We start from the raw sequence: 17500 nt of genomic DNA on the forward strand, positions 1-17500 counted from the left end.
GATGAACCATGCAAGGCCCAGGCTACGGCAGTCACTCTGAAGCCATACATGGCTTCTAGTGGCAAGAGAAAATCCAAAGTGCAGGTTTACTCTATCAGACCTACTGCTAAAATGGACACAACATCAGCCAAAAACATGTCTGTCCATGAGATTGTCCAGCAGATGGACTCTCGTGCTGGCCTCTCCAGGACAGCACCTAATCAGGGAGACTTCTGAGTACCCCTCAGACATCCTCCCTGACCGAGATGGGAGCACAAGCTAAACCATCCAAAATGGCTGCTGCTTCCACGACTGCAGCCCAGAATATAAGCTGAAAGGGTGGTTCGAAACGACCCAGGCTGGAGAGTCTGGACCCCTAGGTATTTCCCACAGTTCAAGATTCCCTCTAAAACTGAAGGCTTCGACAATGCCTACAAATTGGTAAGAGCATTGGAGATGCAGAAAAAAATCTGGTTGTCAATCCAGGTTGCCAGAGACCAGGGTATGCCCTGTAGGTTTAGGTAAACATTACGGTTAGTCAAATTGGTTCTTTATTTGTGGAGCTTACAACTGTGTTCTTTGGTGAGAGCCTAGCCGATGAGTGAGTGTTGGTTCTGGGTTCGCGGCTTAAATGGCCCAGCCGCGATATGTACACACTGGTCAGGTCTGAGGAGCTCCACAGTGATCGGCGGGGGCCAGATCGCCAAACATCAAGAGCCTGCTCTACCGTGTGCGGGAGCTCGTCGCGAGGTGGTCACCATAGCATTCCCCTTCCAGTGAAGCGGTCGCGAAACAAATTTTTGAAACTCTGCACTGTTCCTGAAGATGCACAGGCTGCACACGGTCAATGCATATGTTGTCCTTTCCTCGTGGACGCTGGATGGTGATGGTCTTCCTGTCCCGCTTGACGACCAGAAAATGTCCTTTGTAGGGCGGGCAGAGGGGGGGGGGGCTTGGTAGGTTGCCTGACGAAGATGTCTGAGCAGTCTTGGAGGTCAGGTGGTAAGTAAATGTCTCGCTGCCGTGAAGGTCGAGTCGGACAGGAGGGGATGCAGGCCATGCGGTCACGAAGCTGTTTTCCGAAAGCTCCTGGGTTTTGGTTTCCGGAGCTAACTAAGAAGTCCACAGGGAGGGCTATGGTGGTTCCATAAACCATCTCGGCAGCGGTGCACTGAAGATCCTACTTGAAAGAGGTCCGTATGTGTAGGAGTGCCAAAGGCAAAGCATTGTAGGCGCTCTACCATGCCGTTGGCACTGGGCTGGTAGGCCGTGGTCCGGATGCGCTTCGAGCCGAGGAGAATCATCAGCTGCCTCCAGAGCTTGGACTCGAACTGACACCCGCGATCGGTCGTGACCGTTGCAGGAGTGCCATGGTGAGAGATCCAGCTGCTGATAAAGGTCTTGGCAATGGTGGTGGCAGTGATATCCATGATGGGGATGGCCTCAGACCACCTGGTAAACTGGTCGATCATCGTCAGGACGTAGCTGTAACCCTGGTCGGCTGGGAGAGGACCAACCACATCGAGGTGCACATGTTCGAAGCGGCCGTCTGGTACCAGGAATACCTGTGGGGGAGACTTAGTATGCCGGTGAATCTTACTGCGCTGGCACTCAGCTGGCACACTCCCGGACGTCTCTATTGATGCCAGGCCATTGCTGTGGATGAGATCCTGGGTCGCGCAAATTCCCCAATGAGCATGGTAAGCCTCGAAAAATTGTCAGCGGAGTGATGGTGGAATGTAATGATGAGGGCGGCCAAGTGAGGTGTCACAGAGGATGGAGCTGCACCTGTTCCAGCTGAAGAGAGGTATCCCCGTCGAGAAGCCTGGAGAGGAACGTATCCTGTTGCTGTTCCCTGCGAACTAGATAGTAGTTGATGGGGTTGTTGCTGGCACTTACCATGGCTATCGATACTCTGGATAGGGCGTCTGCAGCCTGGTTGTTGGTGCCTCGGATGAGTCGTATGTCGATGGTGAACTGGGCCACGAAATCCAGGTGTCTTTCTTCACGTGGGGACTGGCGGCGGCTTCTGTTGTGCAGGGCGAAGGTGAGGGGCTTGTGATCAGTCAAGATGTGGAAGTCTTTGCCCTCGACATATGCCCGGAAGTGCTTGATGGCAGTGTAGCCTGCAAGGAGTTATTTGCCGAAAGCACTGTATCGATTTTGCTGAAGGTTGAGAGTCTGCGAAAAGAAAGCCAGGGGCTGCCAACCTTTACCTGGATCATGCAGCAGAACAGCTCCCATGGCAGTGTCTGAGGCATCAACGGCTATATTGAGCCTTACCCTCTGTTGCGGGTGGTTGAGGAGAGTCACCGAGGCTAAGGCATCTTTGCTGATTTCCAAAACTTTGGTCGCCTCAGGGGTCCAGGTAATGTCTTTGCCGCGTTTTGACCTGGATGGGATGAGGAGGTTTTGTAGGGGAGCCAATAGGGGTGCACACTTGGGAATGAACCTCCTGAAGAAATTTATCATACTGAGGAACTTCTAAAGTTGTCTCTTGGTTGTTGGCCTAGGGAACTGCCTGATGCTGCTGATCTTCTCCTGAGCTGGGGTGATGCCATCTACGGTGATTGTGTGACCTAAGAAAGTAAGAGAGGTGACTCCAAACAGACTCTTACCAGGATTGATGACGACTCCGGCTTTCTGCAGGCGGCCGAAGAGGGCGTAGAAGTGCTTTTTGTGCTCCTCATGACTGCTGCTAGCGATGAGTATGTCATCGATGTAGACGAAAACACCCTGTAGTCCACAGGTGACATCATCCATGAAACTTTGGCAGGTGTTGCGGAGGCCGAACGGCATTTGAAGAAATTCGTATTGGCCGAAGAGGGTGGTTACAGCTGTCTTTGGGATGTCCTCCTCGACGATGGGAATCTGGTGGTATGCTCGGACAAGGTTGATCTTGGAGAAGATCGTGCATCCTGAGAGTTCACGTGTGAAGGAGTGAAGGTGCGGGAGAGGGTAGCAATCCGGCGCGGTAACTGTGTTGAGATGGCGATAATCACCACAAGGTCGCCAATCGTCGTCTTTCTTCTGTACAAGGTGCAGGGGGGATGCCCACTGGCTGCTGGAAGGGCATATGATTCCGAGCTCCCTCATGTGCTCAAGCAGGACATATGAAGTAGAAACATGAAGAACAGGAAAGTGGTTTAGAATTGACCAAAGAAAGTATAAATGGAGAGATGGGGAGCAATCTGAATTAAGAATACTGTCAGTTGTGGAGAGGAAGCATTCTAAGGATTGGCCATGGGAGGTAGTGTTGGGTTCACCCTAAACAGTATAATCTACTATGAGGAAAGGTGATTTTAGTTAGGAAAATGGAGTTTCAAAGGCAACAAAGTTCATGGGGTGGAAAGGGGAGAAATAGACTGAAATAACTGTGATTCAGCAGCAAAGAAAATGACTGTGCAAGGGACAGTGGTTTGAAAGATATAACAGGCGATGTTTTCTGATGGATATGTAGATGAGACAGAAAATGAGTGTGAGGAAGAGATATAATGGTAATTGTGAATTGGTACAGGAGGATGTGTAAGAAAAGTCTCTTGGAGATCATGTCTGCGAGAACAGAAACTAGAAAATACACCTACATAGAGAGGGATAAGGGCAAAAATGGTAGGAGCTTGGGGATGAAATACGGGATGAGAGGAAGGAAGTAAAGTATCAGTAGGGGTGTCATTGGTGAAGAATCTGGGGAAAGGATTCATGTGTATCTGGGAGGGACTGGAGGCGATAGCAGGGATGGAATGGGGGTTGATATAGATGGAGCAGAAGGGTTGGGGAGAATTGGGAGGTAGTAAGTGAAAGGGGTGTAGGGGGAACATGAGTAGGAGGACTTTTGAATGTAGATACAGAAACGGTCTGGTGAAAGGGGCCTGCAACAGGAGTAGACTGGTGGCCCAGTCATGACGCTGTCGTGTGTGACAGTGTGTAGCGGTGTTGTTGCCATGTTAATGGGCTTCATCAGCACTAGGAAGTCCCAAAGCATAGCTTGATAGGTGCATTCGTTGGGTATTACTGTGTAGATGTGAGGGGCGCGTACAAGGGCTGATGAGGCAAAGTTGCGGGCCCCAGACTGGTGTACTAGGGACTCCCGTTCAAGGTCCACTGTGAAGCCATGTTGCGCAAGGAAGTCTGCTCCCAGGATTGGTTGCTGAACGTCAGCGACCAGGAAAACCCACGTCAGCTTCGAGTGCGGGGTGCCATATACGTTGATGGGTGAGCAGTTGGCAGCCTCCAATGTGCGAGAAGTGCGAGAATTTGGGCAGTGTTCTGCATGGCCAGGATGTCATCAGCTTTCGAGGCTAGTTGCTCGATGGAGGAACATCAAGCGCAGGATATTGGGCGGCAGGTGTGTGTTGGCACGGGCGAAGGTGCGCTGCATGTGTCTGAGTATCTCGGAGGGAGTACGGCCGCCTGGTGACGTTATTGTGAAGAGGGTGCACAATGCGTTTCATGGAGAGGGCGCCACTCGCTGCAGGATTGCTTCCTTGAGGAGTTCGTAGGTGTTGTATTCAGGGTTGTTGAGGAGGTTGTTGACAGAGAAGGAGGTCAGGTGAGAGATTTGTCACCGGTAACCGATATTTGGTGATCAAAGAGGAAGGAAGCTCTCCACAGCTGACACTGGATATCTCCAATAAAAAGGAGTTTCCAACAATTTCAAAAGTGCAGAAAAAGAATCACAGGAATAAAGGTTCAAAGAGCACTGCAAAAGCCTCCCCATGAGATGATAATCTCTTCTTTGATGAGGAAGATGACTCTCCTGTTGATGCTGTAGTCACTGCAGTAGCAACAGCTTTGGGGAGGTCGAGTGAGGAAGTGGAGAAGGCAGTCGCAGTCGCCATGATGGCAATGACCCAGACTGTTGCAGTCCTGAAAGGGAGGAAGCTGAACAGAGCCAAAGCAGCCCCACCCTCACCCCAGGAAGAGACTCCCCTCCCGACTACAATCCTGGCCATGCCCTCACAGGCAGAGCCAGAACAGGCTGAATCTATGCAGCCAGTGCCAGAACAAGCTGACCTTACCCAGGTAAAGTCAGCAAAGAGAAAAGATACAGAGACAAAGCCTGAAGTGAGAAAAAACCAAACTCACAAGAGTCAGACGTTCCAAAGGCTCTCCACTTCCCACTGGACCCATGGATAGCTTGACAAACAGCAATGGATTTGTCAGACTCCGATATAACAGACTCTGAATCCGAAGACGTCTCTGATGTAACAATCACCGAGTAACATCATGACACACACTCTAAGCATACCACAGTGGAACATCTATGACTTCAATACAAAGAATGCCATCCTCCACGCAATAGTGCGATCAAGGAACATTGACACTGTCATGCTCCAGGAGACATTAACAGAGAGGACTGTTCGCTTCTCAGGGTATCATGTCTTCATGTTGCCAAGCACAGCTGGCCAAAGAGGCTTGATCACCCTGGTCAGAGCAACAACACCTTGCTCTGCAATAGCCGATGTACTGCACTGTGGAGAGGATGTTGAATCTCTTGCTGTTGAGTTTCACCTGGCTGGGGGCCCCTTGAAGTTGTACAATGTGTACAGCAAGCCAGGCTGTAGGAGCTTAGACATCATCTAGGTCTGTGCTACTGCAGCACAAAACTGAGTGATCATAGGGGTAGACACTTCAATGCACACCACCCCATCCTAGCTCCCTGCAGGGCACCAAATGCGGCCAGCCATCACATGGCCAATGTGCTTGAGACTTTCCTCGTGATCGCTCTTCTCAATAGCCAAGAGCCAACGCTGCGACTCTGGTGGAGAGAATTAGATGGTGTGCCAATGAGCCTGTCACAAGTGACCATTATGGCACTGTTACTTATGGATGCTGGCCCAGCCCAAATGCCACAAGCAAATCCAAGATGGAAAACAGACAAGGGCAACCGGTAAGCCTTTCAGAATGCCTTGGCCCCACTGTCTTTGAAGCAATAAACCCCCACAGAGTAAAAATGTGGAAGTGCTTGAAGCCAGACTTATCAGTGCCATAAATCAAGTAGTCTCACAACTCGGCCATGGTCAGGAGTTATAAAGATACCTGGTACTTTCATGACAAGATTAAGGATGTCAACCACAGAGTGAACAAGTGCAGAAAACAGTTCCGAAGGCAAAGAACCACCGACAACCTAGCCCTCCTACAGACTCTTAAGAAGCAGTCAGGGATGCCAAGGAAACTGCCATAAGTCAGGCAGGAAAAGTGGCTGGAATGGTGTGAGTCCTTTGACCACTGAACCACCCTTACAGAGCTCTGGCAACAGGTCAGGCGAGCTACTAGCCGCTCAGCCCCTAGGTGCACACACCACGACCCTCAATCAGAAGCAAACAGACTGGTGCACCAGTTCTCTGCGAGAACAAGCAACAACAGTCTGCCAGATGAACTGAGGGCAAACCAACAATGCCTACAACTAGGCAGACTTGCTCATATCAGAGAAAGGGCAGCCGAACCCGATAACTCAGATGTTATCTCCTCTCTGAGGGAACTAAGAAAAATCTACAAAAACAGTTATTGCACAGCCCCAGGGTTCTGATGGGATCTTGTACCCAAGCATTTCCCACCTAGACTGGCAGCTGAGCTTGAGAGGGCTATCATAGTTCCCATCACAAAACCAAAGGAGCCAGGGAAGTACCGTCCCATCTCTCTCCTCAGCTGTCTGGGCAAGATGGCCGAGAGAATGATACTAAACCGACTCCAGTGGGAAAAGGGACCCCCACATGAACACCTCCATGGGCACACGGGGGGCATGAGCACAGCACAAAGCATAGCCACATTCTTAAGCACAATCAGCACTGTCACTTCTGTGGTAGTATTCCTAGACCTGGAGAAGGCTTTTGAATTAACAAGTCCTCTTGCTATTAAATAGAGCCTGATCCAGAAAGGGAATCAGAGGAAAGCTCCTGACTTGGATAGGTGACTATTTCAGGAACAGAACAGCCAAAGTCAGATATCATGGTCACCTACCACAGCACATACCACTAGAAAATGGAACACCTCAGGGTGGGCTCCTCAATCCAGCCCTTTTCAACACCCTAATGTCCTGTATCCTCAACATACACCTCCTATGCAGACGATCTCGCAAACATCTCTACTGGACCACACTGCCTCAGTAAAGCCCAGCACTGTCTGGACCTTGTATCTGAGGAGTGTTGTAGGACAATGGTTAATGGTTAATGGTTAAAAGCAAGATAAATGTGCTTAGATCATGACCTTAGACATCTAAGGTCATGTAGCACTATAGTTAATGTTAGGGAAGGGTGGTTGAGTTAGTGATTAGTTGTCTAAGCTGGGCAAAGGAATTGGTGAGTGAAAGGGTTAGAGTCGGGTGTGGTAAGGAGTAAGATTAGATGGAGGGTATGTATGAGGAAAGAGAATAGGTTGTTGAAACAGAAAGTGTGGGATTCCGTAAGGATGTCTGATAGGTTGGGAGGTCGGTGAAGGGAGGATAGGTGGGGGAAAGCAGAGGTAAGTATGGACGAGACATAAAGGGAATGTGGGGAAGAGACAAAATGATAATTGGGGATTGGTATTGGAGGATGTGTAAGAAAGGTCTCTTGAAGGCATACAATAGATGGGTTATAAGAGGAAAGGATATGACAAAGGTCAGGTCTGTGGGAGCGGAAACCACGAATATTCCAGTGAAGGATAATTATATTTTAGTGATATAGATTGTAGTACGTTTTGGAGATTTTGAGGGGGAAGCAGCTAGAGGGTGGGATAAGGACCAAGAGGTCTGAGTATGGAGAGGTGTGGGAGTTGGTGTTCTACTAGGAGGGGTATTAGGAGACAGAGGGTCTGTGGAAGGGGATATTTGTGACATAAGGGATTCACGTGTGTATCAAGGAGGGAGTAGAAGGGATAGAGAGGATGGTGGGAGGGTTACATAAGGGATTCACGTATGTATCCAGGAGGGAATGGAAGGATAGCGGGGATGGTGGGAGGGTTAATGTGGGGGGGGTTGGGGTCGGGGGGGATGGGCTGTGTTGGGAGGGGTTAGGAGGATAGGGTTAGGGATATCGTTAGGAGGAGGATGGATATCAGCAGTTACTTGGAGTGTGAAAGGAGCAGGAGTTGTAAGATTTGGAGTTGAGTGTCAGTTTTCATTAAGTACTCTTGAATATTTTCAATAGTTTCTTCTGAGGAGTTGGTTGGGGAGTTTTGGGGGATAAAGGATTTCTTGGGTGAGGGGGGAAGAGAGGATTGGTGTCTCAAGCGTAGGGGCAAAGGAAGGTGGAGGTATTTGTGTGGTAGGGAAGAGGGGGTGGAACGTTTGTTCTGTCTGTGTACGGGTAGTGCGAGGAGGGAGAGGGGAAGGTGTTGGGGTTGTAGTGGGTGATTGGAGTATCTGTAGTAGAGATTGGAGTGTCTGGGTTTAGGATGGCAATAGAGTTTGACTGGGGAAGGTAGGAGGTAGTAAAGAGGGGGAGTTAGATTAGGGGGGGTGGGTTTAGGAGAATTGGTAGAATGAGCAGTATTACTGGAGTAAGGGAGTAAGAGAGAAACACGTCGACGTGCTTCCGTCTGGCTTCACGTAGTGTGAGTCCAAGTTTGAATCTGAGAGTTGCTACCTCAGACTCAAACTTGTAGGTGGGACAGCCCCTATAAAATACATTATGGGGGCCACCACAGTTGGCACATGTGCGTGATTGTGCAGAGCAGTTAGATCGGGTATGGCCAGGTTGGGCACATAGTGGGCATCTGGCTGTGGAACGGCAATGTTTGGCTGGGTGTCCTAGACGCCAACAATTTTGGCACTGACGTGGAGGAGGTTGGTATGGACGAACAGGGAGGGATTCTCCTCCTATGTAGACGTTAAAGGGAAGGTCATGTCTACGGAAGGTAATTTTGGCTATATTAGTGGGTTTCTTTCGAAGACCTCTGGGGGGAATAGAGTAGCATTGTACTGATGTTGCATCATAGTCTGTGAGACAGGCAAGTAGGTCTTCTCCACAGTCTGACCAATCTTTGTCATAGATTGGGCAATTTGCTGGGGAGATTGAAACTGTTCCGGTGCAATTATTGAGGGTTGGATGGGGTTCTGCAAGGATGGGGTTACCATATATGTCAGTTAGTTTTGTTAATGCTATAGCTTGGTTTTCGGATGTTACTGTGACAAGACGAGAGCGATCGGGTCGGCTACGGAAAGAGACTTTACCTACTTGTTTTTGGAGACATTGTTGGAAGAGAAGGGTGTTGTCAGAGAAGGAGCTGTGGGAGGGATCACGAATGGTTATGGTATGGTTTAAAAGCAAGAGAAATGTGCTAGACATCTAAGGTCATGTAGCACTATAGTTAATGTTTGGGAAGGGTGGTTGAGTTAGTGATTAGTTGTCTAAGCTGGGCAAAGGAATTGGTGAGTGAAAGGGTTAGGGTCGGGTGTGGTAAGGAGTTAGATTAGATGAAGGATATGTATACGTTTGAGGAAAGAGAATAGGTTGTTGAAGCAGAAAGTGTGGGGATTCTGAAAGATGTCTGATAGGTTGGGAGGTCGGTGAAGGGAGGATAGATGGGGGAAAGCAGAGGTACGGGTTGTTTCAAAACGTGGGCATGATAATAGGATGTGTGGGATTGAAAGGGGAACATTACATAAGGAACAAGGAAGATACGGATAACTGTGCAAGGGACATTGGTTTGAAAGGGAGGTGTGAAGGTGTTTTCTGATTGATAAGTATGGATGAGAAAATGATAATTGGGGATTGGTATTGGAGGATGTGTTAAAAAGGTCTCTTGAAGGCATACAATAGGTGGACTATAAGAGGAATATGACGAAGGTCAGGTCTGTGGGAGCGGAAACCGCGAATATTCTAATGAAGGATAGTTATACTTACTGATTTTGAGGGGGAAGCAGCTAGAGGGTGGGAAAAGGACTGAGAGGTCTGAGATGGGAGAGGTGTGGGAGTTGGTGTTTTTACTAGGAGGGGTATTAGGAGATGGAGGGTCTGAGGAAGGGATACTTGTGACATAAGGGATTCACGTGTGTATCCAGGAGGGAGTGGAAGGGATAGAGGGATGGTGGAGGGATAATGTGGGCGGGGTTGGGGTCGGGGGGATGGGCTGTGTTGGGAGGGGTAGGAGGATTGGGTGTAGGGGGGATATCGTTAGAGGAGGATGGATATCAGCAGTTACTTGGAGTGTGGAAGGAGCAGGAGTTGTAAGATTTGGAGGTTGAGTGTCAGTTTCATTAGGTAATCTTGAATATTTTCAATGTTTTCTTCTTCTGAGTTGGTTTGGGAGTTTTGGGGAATATAGGATTTCTGTGAGGGGGGAAGAGAGGACTGTGTGTCTCAAGCAAAGGAGTAAAGGAAGGTGGAGGTGATTGTGTGGTAGGGGAAGAGGGGTGGAACGTTTGTTCTGTCTGTTATGGGTAGTGCGAGGAGGGAGAGGGGAAGTGTTGGGGTTGTGGTGGTGATTGAGATATCTGTAGTAGAGATTGGAGTGTCTGGATTTAGGATGGCAAAAGAGTTTGACTGGGAAGGTAGGAGTAGAAGAGGGGGTTTAGATGTAGGGGGGGTGGGTTTAGGAGAATTGGTAGAATGAGCAGTATTACTGGAGTAGGAGTAAGAGAGAAACCACGTCGACGTGCTTCTTGTCTGGCTTCACGTAGTGTGAGTCCAAGTTTGAATCTGAGAGTTGCTACCTCAGACTCAAATTTGTAGGTGGGACAGCCCCTATAAAATACATTATGGGGGCCGCCACAGTTGGCACATGTGCGTGATTGTGCAGGGCAGTTAGATCGGGTATGGCCAGGTTGGGCACATTGTGGGCATCTGGCTGTGGAACGGCAAATTTTTGGCTGGGTAGTCCTAGACGCCAACAATTTTTGCACTGATGTGGAGTAGGTTGGTATGGACGAACAGGGAGGATTCTCCTCCTATATAGACGTTAAAGGGAAGGTCATGTCTACGGAAGGTAATTTTGGCTATGTTAGTGGGTTTCTTTCGATTACCTCTGGGGGAATGGAGTAGCATTGTACTGACGTTGCATCATAGTCTGTGAGACAGGCAAGTAGGTCTTCTCCACAATCTGACCAATCTTTGTCATAGATTGGGCAATTTGCTGGGGAGATTGAATTTGTTCCGGTGCATGTATTAAGGGTTGGTTGGGGTTTCTGCAAGGATGGGGTTACCATATATGTCTGTTAGTTTTGTTAATGCTATAGCTTGGTTTTCGGATGTTACTGTGACAAGACGGGAGCGTCGGGTCGGCTACGGAAAGAGACTTTACCTACTTGTTTTTGGAGACATTGTTGGAAGAGAAGGGTGTTGTCAGAGTAGGGAGCTGTGGGAGGGATCACGAAAAATCGGTCCCATTTGGCTGCGCTGAAGAGGGTATTCAATATTGTTGTAGTGATAGGGGTAGTCGAAGGGCGGGTGCGTGACGATGGAGTAGTGTTGAGGGAGGTAGTGTTATGGGAGGTGGGCATAAGGCTGTAAGGTATAATAAGGAGGATGGGGTGGTTGATGTTGGAGGTTGTGGGGTAGAGGTGATGAGTTGAGCGTGCGGGAAAGTGGAAATGTTCCTTAAGGATTGGTTGTTGGCTACTGTACTAGTAGGCATTGATGAGGGGTAGTTGTTGCAGTGTTCGGAGCCGTGGTCAAGGAGAGCCTGGGTCAGGGAATCGGATGAGTTTACATCTTTGGGGCATTTGATAAAGGGCAAGCCTCATTGCCCCTAATAGTGGAGATAAGTTTTCATTATTGGCCATGGTAAGCCTGGATTATGTTGGGGATAAAAACAGTCCACCCCTCAGGGTCCCCTTGAGGGGTAAGGGCTAGATAACTAAATCAGGGGAATACCGTGCCCATGGCTCCCTCAGGCCGTTCAGGACTGGCACAAAGTCAGCCTTTCATCCTTTCAGCACGGCTCTCACACCTTAGGAGGTGGATAGTAGAAGGGTTTGGTGAAGGGACAGAAACGAAAGGTGGGAAGGAAAATAAAGACCATGCAAAATTAGTTGAGTCGAGGGCTGAGTCCCAAGGTTGGGGAGTTCCCCATCATTGGGTCCCAGTCTCCGCCTCCTAAGCCCCCCCACGACAACAACGGGCAAGGGATTGGGGGGGGGAGGGATCACGAAAAATCGGTCCCATTTGGCTGCGCTAAAGAGAGTATTCAAGATTGTTGTAGAGTTTGGGGTAGTAGAAGGGCGGGGGCGTGACGAAGATGGAGTAGTTTGAGGGGGGTAGTGTTATGGAGAGGTGGGCAATAAGGCTGTAAGGTATTAATAAGGGAGGATGGGGTGGTTGATGTTGGAGGTTGTGGGGATAGAGGTGTTGAAGTTGAGCATGCTGGAAGAGTGGAAATGTTCCTTAAGGGTTGATTGTTGGCTACTGTACTAGTAGGCATTGATGAGGGGGTAGTTATTGCAGTGTTCGGAGCCGTGGTCAAAGGAGAGCCTTGGGTCAGGGAATTGGGTGGGTTTACATCATTGGGGCTATTTGATAAAGGGGCAAGCCTCATTGCCCCTAATAGTGGGGATATGTTTTCATTACTGGCCATGGTAAGCCTGGGTTATGTTGGGGATAAAACAGTCCACCCCTCAGGGTCCCCTTGAGGGGTAAGGGCTAGGTAACTAAATCAGGGGAATACCGTGCCCGGCCGTTCAGGACTGGCACAAAGTCAGCCTTTCATCCTTTCAGCACGGCTCTCACACCTTAGGAGGTGGATAGCAGAAGGGTTTGGTGAAGGGACAGAAACAAAAAGAGGGAAGGAAAAAAAGACCATGCAAAATTAGTTGAGTCGAGGGCTGAGTCCCAAGGTTGGGGAGTTCCCCATCATTGGGTCCCAGTCTCCGCCTCCTAAGCCCCCCCATGACAACAACGGGCAAGGGATTGGGGGGGTGTTGTAGGACAAGACTAAAGATCTCTGCAGCCAAATCCAAAGCCATGGCTCTGAGACAAAATGTTCAAGGCACAAGTCTGAAAATCCAGGGAATGGACCTAGAATGGGTCCAGGTCTTCCAATACCTTGGGGTAATCCCTGATTGCCGCAAAGCCAAGATTAAGATAAAAATTGGAAGCAGTTCAAAATGAAGCTGCCAGGATCATTCTGGGTGCCCCAAGGTGAACAAAGGTCCTCAACCTCCTCATGGAGGCAAACCTTCTCCCCCTGGAATCACAATTTGATCTAATGGCAGCTCAGTTCCTTTCAAAGGTCATCCAGACTCCCAGGACCACAAACAAAAAAAATACTCAGACGCCTAGAACAGTACCACGAGCTGTTTGCAAACAACTCCTGGCTGTCTCACACAGCCAGGGTTGCTGATACGCTATCAGCTCAAAGAACAACTACTTGCCAAAGGCATGAACTCCTCCCACCGTAACTTTATTGAAGCTCCACCGTGGGCACAAACCCTGATCGAGTTCTGTTATGAGCTTGTCAAGGAGAAAGAATCAATACACCATGCCTAGTCTAAAGGCAGAAGCTGAGAGGGTCATTGCAGCCATCACTCCTCTGGGAAGTAGAACCTACTTCACAGATGGATCAGTCGATCCCTTAAACCACACTGCAGGTGCTGGCTTTGTAGCAAGGAATGCCACACAATCCATGACGGTAACAGACAACGCCTCCTTGCTACAGGCAGAGGCAGTTGCGATCATGGGAGCCCTAGCCCATGCGTCCCTGAGAGAAGGATATGTGGTCATACATACACACTCTAGTGCAGCCATTGACTGTCTACAGCAAAGCTCACACAAAGGTGACATCTACCTCCTGACCACTGTCCTCACCATAGCACAGAGGATTCTTGCTCAGGGTAGAAGAATAATCATAAACTGGGTCCCTAGCCACATAGACATCAGAGGGAATGAGCTTGCTGACAGACTAGCTGACAATGGCAGGGGTATGCCCCCAAATCCCATGATCATAAAACCGAGCCAAAAAATCTTAAGGCAGAATTGTAATGTTACAGCTCATGCCTTCCTTCTGCAGCTTCACAGAGAGAAAACGAGATCCTCCCCCTAGGCCAGATGGTACTCAGATGACACAGGTTATGAGCCAACTGAAGCAATCAATTGAGGTACCGAAGTCATTCTACCATTACGTATGGTAGATCATACAGACAACTGACTATTAAGACAGGTGTTGCATGCACTGTGGCGAGCCGAACGCCACACTAGTACATTACTTACAGAATTGTAAGCACACACAATTTCTAAGACAGGGTCTGCCCACAGCAGCTGCCGGGCTGGTAAAGAGATTATGCCGCATGCTTACATGGCGGCAGGAGCGCCTGCTGGCAATCCCGCCACCACGGTAAGCATAGAGTGTCAGAGAATAAAATGAGAGGCATAAATAGCTGACATAGGCCGGGCAATATGTATGAAGGCCTGGGCGAAACCAGATCTTCGTAAATCTCCAACGAACGAACGAACCGAGATTAGCAATCTTCGATCCTCCAGACGACCACAGCAGCAGCAGCAGCAACACAAGGACTGCGCAGTCCTTAGCCGACCGAGAAGCCTATTAATGGTATAAAGTCTTCATTACTGGCCATGGTAGGCCTACGATATGTTGGGGAGAGAAATTGTCTACTCCTCAGAGTCCCTTTCCAGGCCAAGTGATAAACAACTAAACAAGGGAATGTCGTGCCCATGGCTCCCCCGTTCATGACTGGCACGAAGCCAGCCTTTCATCCCTTTCAACACGGCTCTCACACCTGAAGAAGTGGATAGTAGAAGGGGTTGGAGAAGAGAAGGAAACGAACAGGGGAAGGAGAGCAGACTGTGGCGAGTGGAAGGTGTGATCTTCTAACTCTCCCCCCCCCCCCCCCAGCAACAACGGGCATAAGACTAGGGGAAAGGAATTTGGGATGCAAAGGGATATTTATTTAAACTATGCTTTATTTGCCGTGCTCTTGTTAACCCAAGGTAACTCCATAAATATAATCGAAAATTATTTATACAGTACTAAGTAACAATACATATGATTTAAACGTTTATTACCCTTCCACTGTGATAATTGTTCACATTTATAAATTAGAGTAAAAATAATGTAAATTATTTAAAATGTGCAGGAACATCTGTTATAATTACAATTCAGAATAAAATATCAGTACAATATAATTACAATAATGAAAGAGCGATCTCTGTGCACGAATCACTCAAAACTCTGAAAACCTCGAGCAAAGGCGTGGAGGCAAATCGCCTCTTGTGCCTCCGCCTCACACCGAGTATTTGAAGCCGATGCCCAGGTCCGAGAGGCGCGTCTTGATCCAGTCGTCGACCTTGGCCTCCAGCTCGGGGGTGTACTTCCCCTTCCAGTCTCCCACCTCACCTGCAGAAACAAAGCATTATTTGGGAAGAAACGCCTGGGTGAATATTTATCTCTCTGGGCTTGGTGATGATCTATGTTCATCCAAATAATTATTATAAATTTCGCAATATTCAACAGTCACTGTTCACGCACCCTTCCTGAAGAAGCCGCCGTCCTTGTTGACGATTTCCATGTTGAAGACGGCCTCCATGTCCCGCCTCCGAGGACAGAATCGCGCGCCTTCATCTGAGAAAAGCTTGTGTGGCGAGCCACCTGCAAGAACCACCAGACGGGTTAAAGGCACGAATTCTCAAATGACATCACAATTACAGTTTAATACAATAACAATCGTCAAGTAAAATGATGACCTCTCGGATTAAATTCAACCTAGAAATCGGTGCTTGACTGCTTACATTGTCCAGCTGCTCTTGGGTGAGTTTAGTGCCAAGGAAATCATCTAGTCTTTTTAGTTCTTCCATGTTGTTTTCCTTTAAATCCTCGTAGAAGAGGAAGTGTAGATTAGGGTTGTCTTTCTTCTCCCAGGCTTCCTTCAGGTGCTGCCAATAAGGTCCATACACCACTGAAGGAAAAATATATATGCAGCGAGTAAATGTATAACAATCATGCAGAACGACTATATGAATCACTGATGAATCTTCAATGCCTATACTTACAGTCCCGTCGATAAAGTATTTTACGAAGTCCTCAACTTCAACTAAGTGGGGGGTTTTTCCCCGGGCCAGTTTCCCTTGGCCCTGCAATAAATTCACCAGGGGGGGGGAAATAAAATTTAAAACCAGGATTATTTAAATTTTACTATTCATATGTAACTTATGTTCTTTGAGTTCTTAAAATTCTGAGGATGAGAAAGACACCAGTACATCCTTCGGGTTCCTTGCTACATAAACCACCTGTTGAATGAAGAAGTATTGCTACGTGGATGGATATAGTAAGGGTAACGAATAATTTGTTTTGTGATTTGGACAGCCAGCACATGCACCGAGTCACACCGCACTCGCACTCACTCACTTTTCACCATTTCTCATGCTCACGCATAATAATATCCCTGCATCGTAAAGCAATTGTGGTGTCCGGAATACTGCGTAAAATTAAATTGCTACAAGTGCCATGTCTATTATCGCCTTTTACATCTGTTTTTGGGACTTTCTTAGGCTACTTACTGTATGTTACAACACTTACTTTTGAGGTTTCCTTTGATCATCTTACCGCATTCAATTATAGAAAAGCTAAACTGTAGTGAAAGGTCATGTTACCCTTTAAAAAAATGAGGGCAAAGCTGAAGTTGGAATCACTATGATTTGCAGAAATTGCCAACAGAAATAAATATATGCACGAAGTTTTATTTCTCATTAATGTTAATGCTAGTTGGGAGTTCTTTACAGCCAGTGAGACTGAGTATTAAATTCAACATTTAAAAGTTTCCAAGATAACCGTTTTCCCATCAGAAACTCGGGCCAACTTTCGCGTGACGCAGCCATACCTTGCCAACGTTCACAGGGCTGGCGGCAGGAGCGACAGCGGGAGGTGAGACTTGAGCGTCCGGGGCTCGGCGTGGCCTCGCCGATCTGCACGAAGATGCCGTCGGCGGGGTTCTTCCCTGGACACAGCTTCTTGAAGCCTTGCATGATGGGATGATCGGGGCCAGGGGGGGTTAGTTCTTGGAACGCATCAACATGTCAAACCTGAGGATTCATTTTAAAATTTTACTTATTAATATATTCAACTGTTGTGTCTTTAAACCTCAAATCTTATTCTTAAGATGAAATAAACAAGTCTAGGCTTTGCTGGGTGGCACAGAGTTGGACACATGAGAGGGAACAGGGAACACATACTCAAGGAAGCACGCGGGCATTAACAGTCAGAGCCGCCTGAGGTGTCGAGGTCGGATTGTTCTCATGTCCACACGACACTCCTAGACCCAGGTAGTGCCACATTTTGGCCAAGTCACCAACATAACGTCACTCGGCTTCACCTGATGGGAGAAATACTCGTATGAAGAATCTAGTTCCTTACATACACCTACTGCCTCCCCCCATGTCATCATTATATACTCGTTTGTTACTGAATAAAAAATCGAATCCTCCACTCACCTCGAAGTTGTAAATCTTATCAGCGTAATCTGTGAAAGGCGCCGGGAAGACCCGCTCCGGGATAAGACGGACCATGCCTTCGGTGTATCCGGTTCCATACCTCTCCTGCCTCGCCAGCTCCTCGCCCTCAGGGGGGTCACCTCGTGGCCTGGCAAGCTTCATTC

General features: G+C 48.3%; 1 pseudogene; it reads right to left on the reverse strand.

Moving 5' to 3' along the window:
• Window positions 1-14795: 14795 nt before the first annotated feature.
• LOC119573918 overlaps window positions 14796-17500 on the reverse strand; it is a 7452-nt pseudogene continuing 4747 nt past the window's right edge.

The sequence above is a fragment of the Penaeus monodon genome, chromosome 6, assembly GCF_015228065.2.
Source record: "Penaeus monodon isolate SGIC_2016 chromosome 6, NSTDA_Pmon_1, whole genome shotgun sequence".
NCBI classification, from domain to species: Eukaryota; Metazoa; Arthropoda; class Malacostraca; order Decapoda; family Penaeidae; genus Penaeus; species Penaeus monodon.